The sequence below is a fragment of the Apodemus sylvaticus genome, chromosome 13, assembly GCF_947179515.1.
Source record: "Apodemus sylvaticus chromosome 13, mApoSyl1.1, whole genome shotgun sequence".
NCBI classification, from domain to species: domain Eukaryota; kingdom Metazoa; phylum Chordata; class Mammalia; order Rodentia; family Muridae; genus Apodemus; species Apodemus sylvaticus.
In genome coordinates, this window is record NC_067484.1 from 51,433,057 (window position 1) to 51,447,138 (window position 14,082).

Here is a 14,082-nt window from a genome sequence, read left to right on the forward strand (position 1 = left end):
TTGCTTGCATGTGTTCAAATGGGGTTTTACTGCTGTGAACAGACACCACAAACAAGGCAGCTCTCATAAGAAAGACATTAACTTAAGGCAGGCATGGTGGCACACACCTGTAATCCCAGCACTCGGGAGGCAGAGGCAGGCAGATTTCTGAGCTGGTGGCCAGCCTGGTCTACAGAGTGAGTTCCAGGACAGCCAGGGCTATACAGAGAAACCCTGTCTCGAAAAAACGAAATCCAAAAAACCAAAAAAAATATATATATATATATTTTTTTTTTCTCACCATGATTGTTTCAAAAGCCGTATTTGAAAAAAGGGTGTGCCCATGTTGGGATAGGTAGGACACAATGACTATAAGTAGTCAAAAGATGTACACGAGACATGGTGGGATTGCTTTCTTCTTTTTGGTTTTTTGGATTTGTTTTTGTTGTTGTTGTTGTTTTGGGGGTTTTTTGGGGTTTTTTTTTTGGTTTGGTTTTTTTTTTTTTTTTTTTTTTTTTTTTGAGACAGGGTTTCTCTGTGTAGCCCTGGCTGTCCCAAACTCACTTTGTAGACCAGACTGGCCTCAAACTCAGAAATCCTCTTGCCTCTGCCTCCCAAGTGCTGGGATTAAAGGTATCGCTACCACCGCCTGGCTAATCCCTGCATTTCTTGTAGACAGGATAAAGTTTTGTGAGTGAGTTGGTGTACCTATCACTCTACTGGGGTTCCTGCCTGGATACAGGAGGTGGCCTCTTCATGTCCCATAGTCCCAATGCTGTGAGTCACAGCTAAGGTCACCCCCATTGATTTTTGGGCACCTCCCTTATCCCAGGTCTCTGTCACGTCCTGGAGATGCCACCCCCCACCACTCTACCCCCACCAGTTACAGATTTCCATTCATTTTTATGACCATATCTCTTAGTGGCCTACCAACTAGCCTCAAGCTTGAGATGATCCTCAGGTCTCTGCCTCTCAGGTACTGTCCCACCATGCCTGGCTAGGTTTTGTGGTTCTGGGGGGAGGGTTGGAGGTTGGCTATATTTCGCAGTACTGAGGATCAAAGCCATGCCCCATGCAAGCCAAGCAAATGCCCTTTTCTGCACTAATACCCTAGTCCTGGCTTATTTACTTATTTTGGATGTCTGAGACAGGGTCTCACACTGTAGCCCAGATTATCCTAGAACTCTGTGTAGCCCAGGTTGTCCCAAAACTCATTAAGTAGTGCAGACTGACCTTGAACTTGACTCCGCCAGCCTGGGCTTTCATAAACCCTGGGATTATAGCTATGAGTTACCACACTCAGTATATCTTTAAAAATAACTCGCAGGGACATAAAGACTGACTCTCCCTCCTTACACATAGGCATGTTCATCTGTAATACATCTGTGTTACAGGATATTTGATTATTGTACGTAGAAAACCTAATCGTTACCAAAATATAAAAGCTTAAACAGATATCAGATGCAGGTAGGTGTGTCCTGAAGAGAGGCAGTTGGGTGGACCTCTGAAAGCTTCCACAAATAAGAATGCTAAAGAACGAAAAGTTTCTACCAATTTTAAGTGGTCTTCACTCTGTAACCCCAGGCAAAGTCAGCTGGGTGACCTTGAGTTACCCCACCATAAAGATTCAGTCCCTCCTGACTTGTTCAGGAGGTTCAGCCGGCCAAGGGAGTAGGGAGGAGCCAGAGACTTCTTTGATAAGCAATTGGATCTGTGATAGGAGCCTCCCTTTTGGCTTGGAAGAACTGTTAAGAAAGAGATTTTCTCTTTGAGCTTGCAGGAACCACAGAGAAGCAGCAGGAAGGGCCCAGGTAAAACAGAATTCTGGGAAATAGAAGAGCTCAAGAGAGAAGTAGACTAGCTCGGTAGGATGACACAAATAGAGATCCCTAATGAATTTCATTGTAGGACTGGGCTTGCAAATGGACAGTTTGTATTAGTTAAGAGAATAAAGTTACCTCGCTGAGATGGCAGGTTTTTTAACCTCAGGGTTTGCCTCTGTGTCTTTAGGTATTAATATTAGATAATTTAAACAGTTAAATATTACACATCTGGACCTGAATAGCCACATGCCAGGGTGACAGGTCTCATGCTTACAAAGAAGTACAAACAGAACAACTTCTTGACAATAAAGAAGTCCTTCGGAGCTGGAAAGCAGCCCAAAGCAGCCACAGGGATTATAGCTATTAGCTACCACACTCAATATATCTTTAAAAATAACTCCCAGGTCGATAGCCTTCCACAGCCAGAGCCAGATCCCTGACAGGCAGGGCATGGCATAAGAAGTGTCCAAAGTCCCAGGGAGAACGTCATACGATAGTAACGTATCAATACTGAGTTCTCCTGACAAAATGTCTAAGAGTATAAATAATGATACTTATGGAATCTTGACGGTGAAATGTACTTGGGTGAGGGTTTTAGTCAAAGAGACATTGTGACGAGAAGAAGCCGAGGACACTGGGCTTATCCTAAGTGTAATCAGTGCTGTGCAGTTGCAGGCTCAGAGTTCCTAGGGGTTTATATTCAGAACATTTGCAAGCAAATCAGTGGCTTAATTAGCTGTACTGGGGATTGGGCATGATGGCGCACACCTGTAGTACCAGCACTCGGGAGGCAAAGGCAGACAAAGCTCTGAGTCTGAGGACATCAGAGCTACACAGTGAGACCCTGTCTCAAAAACAAAAAAAGTAATTGAATAAAAATAAAATTGGTCATAATGGGAGCATTCATACCATGGAAATCTGTCAGCAGTGTAGACTGAGGTACTTTTTTTCCTTAGAGAGGTTGTTAGTACTCACCAACCAATTCAAAAGACAAAGCGTCCCTGGACCACCATAAATCCGAGCTCTAAACCTTTCATGTTCAGCTGACAAATACTCATTTGTCTCTTGTTTCGGCTGCTTTAGAAAACTCAGATAATCAGCCTCTGGGAGCCTTTCATGATTCTATTTTCCCTCCCCCATTTCTGTGTGAGGACATCTTTGTCATCTTGTCTCTAGGGACTAAAGTTACATCAAGCCAGCCTCTCTGGTCCCTTTCTTCCTAATGTGATTGAAAAGATATGGTGTTCCAGGGAGACGCTGGGGAGAGGGAGGAGGAAGGCTTCTGAAGGCCTTTGTGGATCTTAAGTACATGGAAAAAGAGCGTGTATGTGTGTGTGTGTGTGTGTGTGTGTGTGTGTGTGTGTTGTCTCTATGTTTGTGTGGTGAGGGGTGTCTGTGTGGCATGTGTGTGATGTGTGTGTAGTCTGAATATGTAATATATGTTTATGTAATGTGTGTGTGAAGTATGTGTGTTCATGTATGTGTGGTGTCTACATGTATATGTGGTGTGTAGATAGTGTGTGTATATAGTATGCATATTTGTGTAGTGTGTATATAAGATATATGTGTAGTGTGACTGTGTGATGTGTGTATAGTGTGTATGTGCAGGGTGTGTTGTGTGATATGTGTGTTTGTGTAGAATGTATGTGTAGTGCATGTGTGTGCAGTGTGTATATGTGGTGTGTGTGTGTGTGTTTGTATGTGTGTATGCTTGCATATGCAGGGGCAGAGACCTATGGTCTACCCTATTAAGCATTTTGGAAAGAATATAAGGAAGGCTGGTAATCTGGGATCAGCATGTTCTAGCCTCATCACAAAGTAGGATCTTTCAAGGTTTCAGACAGATGTAGGCATAAGCAAATGTGATTATCAAGATGAATCAAAGCCTAAAGGGCTTTCTGAACTTTCTCAGCATTATACTTATGTGCTTCCTCAACTGTTGCATAATCTGAGGGAAGGAACGTCCTCAAATAAAATTGAAAATAGAGTTTTCCACCAGCCGGGTAGATATCTAACTACAGTTCAAATTAGTTAGACTGACAGAGGATGAAATTATGCAGCTCTAGTGGTGGTGAACACCCTGGCTGCTGTGGCCACACTCCGACTCATAGACTAGCCCTGCATCTCCGCCAGGACAGGAATCTATAGGGAACACTTGAGTTTCTGACTCAAAGTCTAAACCATGAGCAGATGCATACAGACTGCACAACAACATAGGTCTCTTAGTTAGTGTTTTGTTGCTGTGAAGAGACACCATAAACACGCAACCCAACTCTTATGAAGAAAAACATTTAACTGGGGCTGGCTTACATTGTCATCTTGGAGCCTATTGGAAGCATGGTGGTTCACAGGCAGACATGGTGTGGGACAGGTAGCTGAGATTCTACACCTGGATCCACGGGCAGAAAGCGCTGAGCTTGGCTTTGGTTTTTGAAACCCCCAAATCCATCCCTAGCGGCACACTTCCTCCAACAAGGCCACTCCTCCTCATTGTGCCACGCCTTACAAGCCCAGGGAGGCCATTTTTATTCAAACTACCACAGTTCACTTCCTGACCCCCCTTAGGTTTGTGGCCATATCAGAATGTATAACAGGCAAGGTTACTTGGGACCAGGTGAACCCTTACAAGTTATAAAGCCAGAATATGCAATGTGTTCTGCCTTCTTCTGTGTTGCAGCAAATTATACAAAATGGGCATTCTGGGCTTGGAAGGCAGCAGGTATTCACAGATATACAAAAGGTACATCCTCCAAAACACCATAATTAAAGGTTTTTCAAGAACAGGTTCTAAACATAGATGTGTTCAAGTTAGGAGATAAATAAGTGTTGTGTGATACCCTGGTATTTTAGTAACTGGTTACAATTGGGAGAAAAATCTAAATAAAAGGTTGCTAGTAACTTTACTTTTGGAAAAAAACTAATCTTGGGAAACATTTTCAGATTTACAAAAGATTTATTTGACTTTATTTTTTAAGCATATGGGTATTTTGTCTGCACACATGTATGTGTGCGGCGGGTGTACAGTGACCACAGAGGTTAGAAGAGGGTGTCAGAGCTCCCTGGGCTGGAGTTACTACTGGTTGTGAGCAGCCCTGTCAGTGCTGGGATCTGAATTCAGGTCCTCTCTGAGAGCAGCAAGTGCTCTTCAGTGCTGAGCCTTTTCTCCAGCTCTGTAAGATATATTTTAATAACATAATTTTAAATCCAAGAGGGCAGAAAGGCTCTGTACAGATGTTGACCTGAGGCAGCCAAATGTTCTGGATGATCATAAGAATCAGACTTAGGTCTCTGCACATTTCTTATTACTTTAGTATAAATTATGTCTTTACAGATTTATTACTATGGAATAATATACATTAATTTTCTTTTTATGAGCTATGCATGTGTTCCAGTTGGGGTCAAGAAGACCAGCTGTAGAGTCTTGCTGGAGAGACAGGACCCCTCCCCCCCATAGTCACCTCCTGTGGAAGAGACCACAGAGAGAAATGAGGCTGGCTGGGAAACTTCCTCTCTTTTCTAGAATGGATAAGGTAAACTTTGGGAAGGCATTGATGTTGGCTTGTTTTCTTGATGAATATCCTGTTAGGATCAAAGGACCAGACTACGTGAGGTTGGGTGGGAGGAAGAATGGGGTCAGAGATTTCTCATAAACACCCATTTCCTATCAATCTTTCTGGAAGGAGGTAGATTCTGGCTGAGCGGAGGGAGATGGGAAAGAGACGAAAATTCTTTCCTCTTCACAGGCAGTGTAAAGTGTTGTCTTAGTGTGCTTCTCTGTAGCCATAAAAAGCACTAACCGAGACCAAGCTGGGAAGGAAAGAGGTTGCTTCTGCCTGCATTTTATGGTTGTCTCTGAGGGAAGCTGGGCAGGAGCTGAGGATCACAGTTTGCTGGCCACAGCTTGGTCAGCTTGCTTTTTTATACAATCAAGAGCCACCTGCCCAGGGGTGGCTCCGCTGGGCCCTCTCACATCTCACATCACGAATCAAGAAAATGCCCCATGGATCTGCACACAGGCCAATCCGATGGAGGCATTTTCTCAATGGAGGCTCTCACTTTAAAGACATGTCTAGATTTGTGTCAAGATGACAAAAACTAATACAAATAGGGAGTTGGAACCTTGGCATAGGAAAGAGCCAGAGCTGTTTCCCGTCACACACAGGAAGGAGTGGCCTTTTCATAGACCCTAGAATAGCCCCAAGCCTAAGAAGCCACTAACCCTACTATGAGTTTGTTCTGGTTATAGTTCATTTCATCATGTTCCATGACACATAGTTCATTTCAACTTAGTACTTGGTGGGCTGTGGGAACTCAATGGAAGATTGGGTTGGGCCCTAAAGGGACCTTAGTGTTCTTTCCCTGAGGCCAGAATTGGAGATAGAGTAATGGACCCATGACCAGCCATGTCATGAAGCACTGGCAGCTGGGGACAACCAAAGGGAACAAAGGAGGCTGGGTGAACATGTATGAGACAGTCTCAAAGCCCCCTGGGAGTTTCTTTGTGAGCCTGTGGAGCTCAGGTCATGCCCTGTCTATGTTCACACATGTTGTGTAATCCTCTGTCAGGCTGTGTCTTGTCTGAGGCAATTCATTTCACTAGTGGCATCCAACTCCATTCGGAGACACCCACCACCTGTCTGTCCAGTACTACACATAAAGCACGGACTGATAATAACTTATTTCTAAAGAGAAAAAGATGCCATTTATGAACTCATCAGAGTAGTCTAGGCACATGGCTCATATGAACACAAGCATGTTAAAACTAAAGATTTGAGAACGTACTGAGCATAACTGGCCAATGAAGGGTATAACACTCTCACCCACACCCCATAAAGAGAAGACCCCTAACACTTCAAGAGCCACACTCCCACCAGTTTTGCATTTGGCTACCCAAGGTAAGCATCAAGGGACTAATAGAAAGGTAATGGCCAACTACCCCCAAGGAGCCCTCTCTGCTCCTCTGCCACAGTGTGGCCTTTAATGTCATTGTGTTCAGGGCCACAGTAACTGGCCAAAAACACACCAAATCCATGCTCACCGGTTCTATGGAATTCACCTTCCCACATTTCTGAGATGCTGAGTTAAGAGCAAACGGGGAGGAGACAGTGTTAGAATCCAAACAGAATTGAAACTATCAGCCTGGGTGTGAGTACTCCTGTAATCCCAACGCCTTAAAGAGTAATCATCGCTGTGAAGAAACACCAAGACCAAAAGCAGCTTGTGGAAGAAAGGGTTTATTTGGCTGAGATATCCTGAGTCAGTCTAATGAGGGAATCTACGACAAGAACTCAACTGAATGGGAACCTGGAGATAGGAGTGGATACAGAGGCCTTGGAGGAGAGCTGCTTACTGGCTTGCCCCTCCTAGCCTGCTTTCTTTCAGAACCCAGAACTACCAGCCGATGGGTGGCACCACCCTCAGTGGGCTCTGCCTATCCCATCAGTCATTAAATAGAAAATGTCCTACATATTTGTCTACAGACTAATCGTATGGAGGTAATTTCTCAGTTGAGGTTCCCCTCTCTCAGCTAACTCTAGCTTGTGTCAAGTTGACATAAAACTAGCCAGCACATCCAGCTACTAGGACAACAGAAGTGTGGGGATCGCATGTGCGTTTTGGAGTTTGAGATAGGCTGAGCAAGATAGGGAGCTGGCTGCCCATCTAAAAATAAAACAACCAACTAACATTACTTTTTAACCATAGTCTTTGTTACCGTTGGTAAATGTGGCTTCAAAGTTTCAGTCAAGCGTTTGACTAATCTGTTACTTTTCAATTAGACCTAGTCACTTAGACACTGGCTTAACCAGATCGCTGTAGGTTTCCTGTCTCACTGTCTCCCCATCGCACAGCTGGCCCCAGGCACAATGCCCTTGCTGAAAGAGAGGGAGCATCTCCCCTTCTAACATGGGGAAAGTTCTTTTCTCCAAAACTGATTAATCAAACCGCACCTTCTTCCACATGAATGAGGAGTATGGAAAGAGTCCATTCATGTGAGTGTAGCCGATCAATTATAAAGACATAACTCTCTCATCTCTTTCCAGTCTATTATTAATTGTCTTTATTGATTGTCTGCCTTGGCCTAAGCAAAACTTCTCATAAGATCCCATAATTTAGTTATATATTTTCTAGTATGTGTGAGAAATTATTCAATGGACTGCTTCAAAAAACTTCATCCATAGAAGAAGATAGGGACCACACTTGGAGGTAGGAAACTACGAGAATCTGGTAACACGAAATGAGGAAAGGCCACCTCAGGCAGCCCAGCTGAGCAGAGTGAGGTGGGGGGCCGAGACACAGTCTGCACTGTTGCCTACAGCAGCGTCTGAGTTCTCAGAGTCTCCTTTCTTCTCAAAGGGAGGCTGTGATTCTGCCCTGCAGAAAAGAATTTCAGGCTGAGTCTGAGTAATGCAGAATTAGAGATTGTTAAGAAAAAAAAAAATTGTCACGGATTTAAGCAAGGACTTTGTGGGAGGCACCCAGGGAAGGACTGTATGTACCCAAAGTGACCGTGGGCTTCTCAAGAAAGACTCATAGATAAAAGTGTCTTTACACAGAGATTTGCAAGGAAACTAAGGTTTGATTTGATTTGATTTGACTTTTTTTTTTTTTTTACTCCAGATGTGGCTCACACTTTTAATTCCAGCACTCGGTAGACAAGAGGATTTCTATGAGTTCCAGGACAACCAGAGTGCCAGAGTTGCATAGTGAGTCCCTGTCTCAAAAAACCAAAAAGAAAAAAAAATATGTTTTTACAGTAAACAAGGTTTATACTTGTTGTTGTTTTATTGCTGTTGTTGGGGTTTTTATAGTTTAGAAAAGAATGTGATCATAAATGCTTAGACCTTAAATATGACTAACTCAAGATCAAAGGACCATTGTCTCTCTATCTGCAGCAAATGTTAATTATAATCTACAGCAAATGTTAATTATACTTGAGTTCTCTACTCTCAGCCTGTGAGAGACTTTAACCAAACTCTGGGATGGGGGGCTCCTTTCCCTCCCTATGTCCCTTTAATTCTTTCCTCCTACCTTGCAATGTTTGATCAAAGACACCCAGGACCAAAAAAAATTGACACAAAAGGGGAAAATGAGACAAACTGTCCCTATCTCTTTATACTAGAATAATCTTGGGCTGAAATTATTACTCAGTGTTAGAGTTCTTAGTTGGCATACTCAGGCCTTTGGTTCAATCCCCAGCACTGAAAAAAAATAAGAAGAAGAATCTAATCTTCAGGTAGACTCCTTAAGAAGAATTTGCAAACCAGGAACCAACACTTGTATTGCTGAAATGAAGTTTCCAATTTCTTCCGATAGCTATAGCATTCTGTTCAGGGTTTTTGAGTCTAGCGTCCCGGCAGCTACTTTTGCCTTGCGGCATAAACAATCTGAGTGAGAAATGATTTGTTTGGGGGTGACAGTTTCAGGGCATTCAGTCCCATGATCTCTAGCCTCAGGCATTTGACAGAATGTCCTGGTCACCGGAACAAATGCAAAAGCATGTGGAAGAGGCTCAACTCCGCTTCTTGTTGAATAAGGGAATAGAGAGAAGGAGGCGGCGGCAAAGAGCAGGAATGGACACAGCCCGAGGGCGCATGCGCACAAAGTACTTCCCCAGCGAGATCCCACATCCTACCTTTCATCACCCCCAATAAATCTCCTATAATAACCACATTAAGCATGAACCCACTCATTAGTTCAGCTCCTTCACAGTCTAATGGTCTGGAAACAGCCTCCCACCCAGGGATAAGTTATACTAATCTCATAAACGTTTCTTAATCTCATCGCATTAGCAATCAAGAGCAATCAGACAGTTCTGGGACGCGCGGCTTAGCGCATTTCCTGTTATGCTACAGGTTTTGGAGGTGCATTTTTGTTGCCTCATTTTTCACTCATCTCAGTTTTGGCAACAATAGCGACTGCTGGGCTCCTTTCTCTCTCCTACCTTAGTTTGATCCCTTCACCTTCCCTTGTGTACTGGCTGGTTTTGTGTGTCAACTTGACACAGGTTGGAGTTATCACAGAGAAAGGAGCTTCCATTGGGGAAGTGCCTCCATGAGATCCAGCTGTGGGGCATTTTCTCAATTAGTGATCAAGTGGGGAGGGCCCCTTGTGGGTGGTGCCATCTCTGGGCTGGAGGTCCTGGGTTCTATAAGAGAGCAGGCTAAGCAAGCCAGGGAAAGTAAGCCAGTAAGTAACATCCCTCCATGGCTTCTGCATCAGCTCCTGCTTCCTGACCTGCTTGAGTTCCAGTCCTGACTTCCTTTTGTGATGAACAGCAATGCAGAAGTGTAACCTGAATAAACCCTTTCCTCCCCAACTTGCTTCTTGGTCATGATGTTTGTGCAGGAATAGAAACCCTGACTAAGACACCTTGTAAGATCTCACTGTGAAGAAGTCAAAGTAGAGCGTCAGCCACAGTGTGATCTGGGAAACACAGCAAGGTGGGGGTTCCAATGTTTGAGTTTGCTTGTAGTTCTCTTCACAGCACAGCAGGCTCAGTCAGTAGACCAGAAGGTGCTTCCTTCCTTCCTTGCTTCCTTTACCCCTCTCTTCTTTCTTTCTTTTTTTCTTTCTTTCTTTCTTTCTTTCTTTCTTTCTTTCTTTCTTTCTTTCTTTCTTTCTTTCTTTCTTTCTTTCTTTCTTTCTTTCTTCCTTCCTTCCTTCCTTCCTTCCTTCCTTTCTTTCTTTCTTCTTTCTTTCTTTCTTTCTTTCTTTCTTTCTTTCTTTCTTTCTTTCTTTGAGACAGAGTTTCTGCATGTAGCCCTAGAACTCAATCTGTAGGTTAGGCTGGCCTTGAACTCAGAGATCTACCTGCCTCTGCCTCCCGAGTGCTAGGATTAAAAGCATGTGCCACCACTGCCCAGTGAGACCCTTACTTTTTAAGACAGGGTTTCAGTATATTCCAAGCAGGGCTCAAACCCACTTCACAGCAGAGGATGACGCGGCATGGGCCTTTTGATCTTACTGCCTGAATGCTGAGTTATTAAGCCAAGTGGTTCATGCAGCACTGGGGATCAAATCCAGGTGACTGACGAGATGGCTTTGTGATAACTTTGTGTCTCTTATGCGTGCAGTCCACTGAGCTATAACCCCAGCCAGAGTACCAGACTCTCTTTTTAAATGCTTTGTATTAGCACATGTAAACTTTATGTAATAATGGGTTTCATTTTCCAGGCAGTGGTGTCGCATGCCTTTAATCTCAGCACTTGGAAGGCAGAGGCAGGTGGATTTCTGAGTTTGAGGCCAGTCTGGTCTACAGAGTGAATTCCATGACAGCCAGGGCTATCTCGAAATATACCAAAAACCAAAACCAAACCAAAACAAAAAACAACTGAGTTTCATTTTTAATATTTTCATATATACATACATATATATACATTATATATATATGTATATATACATATTGCTCATATCCCACTATTACCAACCCTTATTCCCTGCCCTCTCCAAGTATTCTCTTCTTCTTTTGGTCCCTTCTACTTCCAAGTCTTTTTTTATTCATGTGTAGTGTGTGTGTGTGTGTGTGTGTGTGTGTGTGTGTGCATGTATACCATGAATGTGCAAGGGCATCCAGGTGTATGTACACATTAATGTGAGGACCAGAAGCCAATACCAGTTGTTTCCTCCATCCTTCTTCACCCCATGTTTTTTGGGGGGAAAGGCAGTACTGGGGGGTAGCACTCTTGGTCCAAGAGCATGCTGGAGGGGTGCTCTACCACTGAACTCCTCCCCAGCCCTTCCGCCTTAACATTTGATAGACAGGGTCTCTAATGGGACCCAGCACTCACTGATTGGCTAGACCTCCTGGCCCTTGAGCTCCTTGACCCACCCGTCTTCGTACATCTTCTCAGGACCCCAACTCATCTCCTCATGCTTACGCAGCAAGCACTTTACTGACCGAGACACCTCCCATCTCTGTATATTTTTTGTTTGTTTATTTGCTGTTGGTGACCCAGTAAGCATCACTATTGGGGCTGTTTACAAAAGCTTGGATAAGGGACTGTTTACAGGAGCCTAACCACTGAAGACAATGTCTCTGTCTCCACCAATCAACCACTAACCAAATACACATCCTCAGACGTAGGGGCCTTGGGAACTCCTTCCCTGAACATGAGACTGGGTGAGGGCCTTAGAACCATTTCCTTCTGTGGTTAAGTATCAATGAGAAAAGGGGAAACACCCAGTTTCTCCCTAACATTCTGTGCCTCCTGGACTGCTCATACCTGCATCTCTAGAAGGCGGAGAGCGCGGGCTCTGGCAGCCTGTTGCCCACGGCCACCTGAAGCAGCTTCAGCAGCAGCAGGCAATTGTCCTAGCTAACACTGGCCTTTCTCCATCATGACTGAAGTTGTCTCCAAGCATGGCGCTGACAGAAGTGAGGACAGAGCTCTATTACTGCAACCGCTGGAGCCACACAGAGAACGTTGTGATATGGAGTACTGTGCCGGCTTCATTGTCATTTAAAATGTGGTGTGGTGTGTGTGTGTGTGTTGTGTTGAGGGGGCATGTCTCATTAAGTATCCCAGGCCGATCTCTAACTTGCTATCCTTCTCTCAGTCTCTCAGATGTTAGAACTACAGTCCAGTGTCACTACACCCAGCTCCAGCATAAAGTTTTAATGTGACCAGTGAGGCTGGATGGTGGGTTCGTTGTTGCTCCAGTTTTGGGTGGTGCTGGGTATTGAACTCAGAACTCATCCTTTAGTATCAAGTTACACCTCCAGCTTCTATAGTGCTTTCAGAAGTTAAAAACCAGCGCCAGCAAGATGATTCTCTGGGTGAACGTACATGTTGTACAAACCTGACACCACATGTGCAACCCTCTCCTGCTCCCCTCAAGCCTGACACCACATGCACAACACTGCTCCCCGAAACCTGACACCACAGCACAACCCTCCCCTGCTCCCCGAAACCTGACACCACAGCACAACACTCCCCTGCTCCCCAAAACCTGACACCACATGCATGACTCTCCCCCAATTCTCCCAAGCCTGGCACACCACATGCATGACCCTCCCCGACCCCTCAAGCCTGAGACCACGTGGGTTACCAACCCCGACCCCCACATCATGTATACACACAGTAGTGATAAGACTAAAATAACAAATTGAAAGTTATGTGGCAGCAGCAGTCACAAAGATGGTGTGTGGCAGACACATTCTGATGAAAGCTACACTTTTGGACCTTGTCAGAGAGACTGCTGTGGGAGGGTGGGGTTCCCCATTGTCAAGTGTAAAAATTCAGTGGAGGAAGTTTCTGTGCTAGAGTTTTCCAGGCCCACACCCCAGAGGACCTGATGCTATAGGAGGCTGGAGTAAAGATCACACTCCCCAGAGACCTGGAATGTTCTGATGCTATAGATCTATAGCACAGGCTGGAAGAAATGCTGCATCCCATCCTTGGCTATGGTGTGCATTTGTCCCTACCCTGTATTACTGTGTCTCCTATGGCGTTGTCTCCTGGCCTCTGGCCATCCCAGCACCATGCTGGGAAGAGCGACTAGAAGAGAACGCAGAAAAGCACCTGAGCTCTTGCTTTGCTCTGACCCTGGCTTGTACTGGAATGTTCTACTTCTGTGAGTTATGGTTTCCTCACGCACTATCCCGTTAAAGAATTAAAAGTCAACTGATCTCAACAGAACCGCACGATTCCTAAATTTGTCGCAGGCCAGATGATTTAATGAGTAGTACAAGATAGAATAAAAAATAGTCTGATTTGTCTCTCTGCCTCATCCAGTGACCAGAGCAGCTGAGCTAAATAATTACTTAATAATTTGGATTTCAAATGTGCATTATGTTGGACAGATTGATAACCTATTCTGTGAGAATTACCCAGAAAACAAAAATCAAATTCATTTAACTTAGCTGGATGAATATATTGTTATGGAGCAAATAAGGCACTGTGTCTTTAGATCCACACTGGACTTTATTTTTTTTTTCAGAAAGAAAGGTCTCTGTGAATGTGATTCAAAGTAGCTTCTGTGTTCTGTGAAAATCTAGTTCACTTACCTATGTTGCTTCATCTTTTTCTAAGACCTAAGCATTCCTGCATGGATTACCTCAGCTCCGCCTCAGAGAGACCAAGCTTTTCTCCAACCTGCAGCTTTTTAAGGTCTGTGTAATAAACCTGGGCTGTTTTACATCCCAGAAGCTGAGGGTGTGCCGAGTGGGGGAACCAGATTCTCAATGCATGTTTATTGCTTTAAGTCTGAGAAAGCCGGACTGCAGCCTCTAGCTTTCCAACTCCAAGATCTAAAATTCGTGGACTCATGAACCTCATTT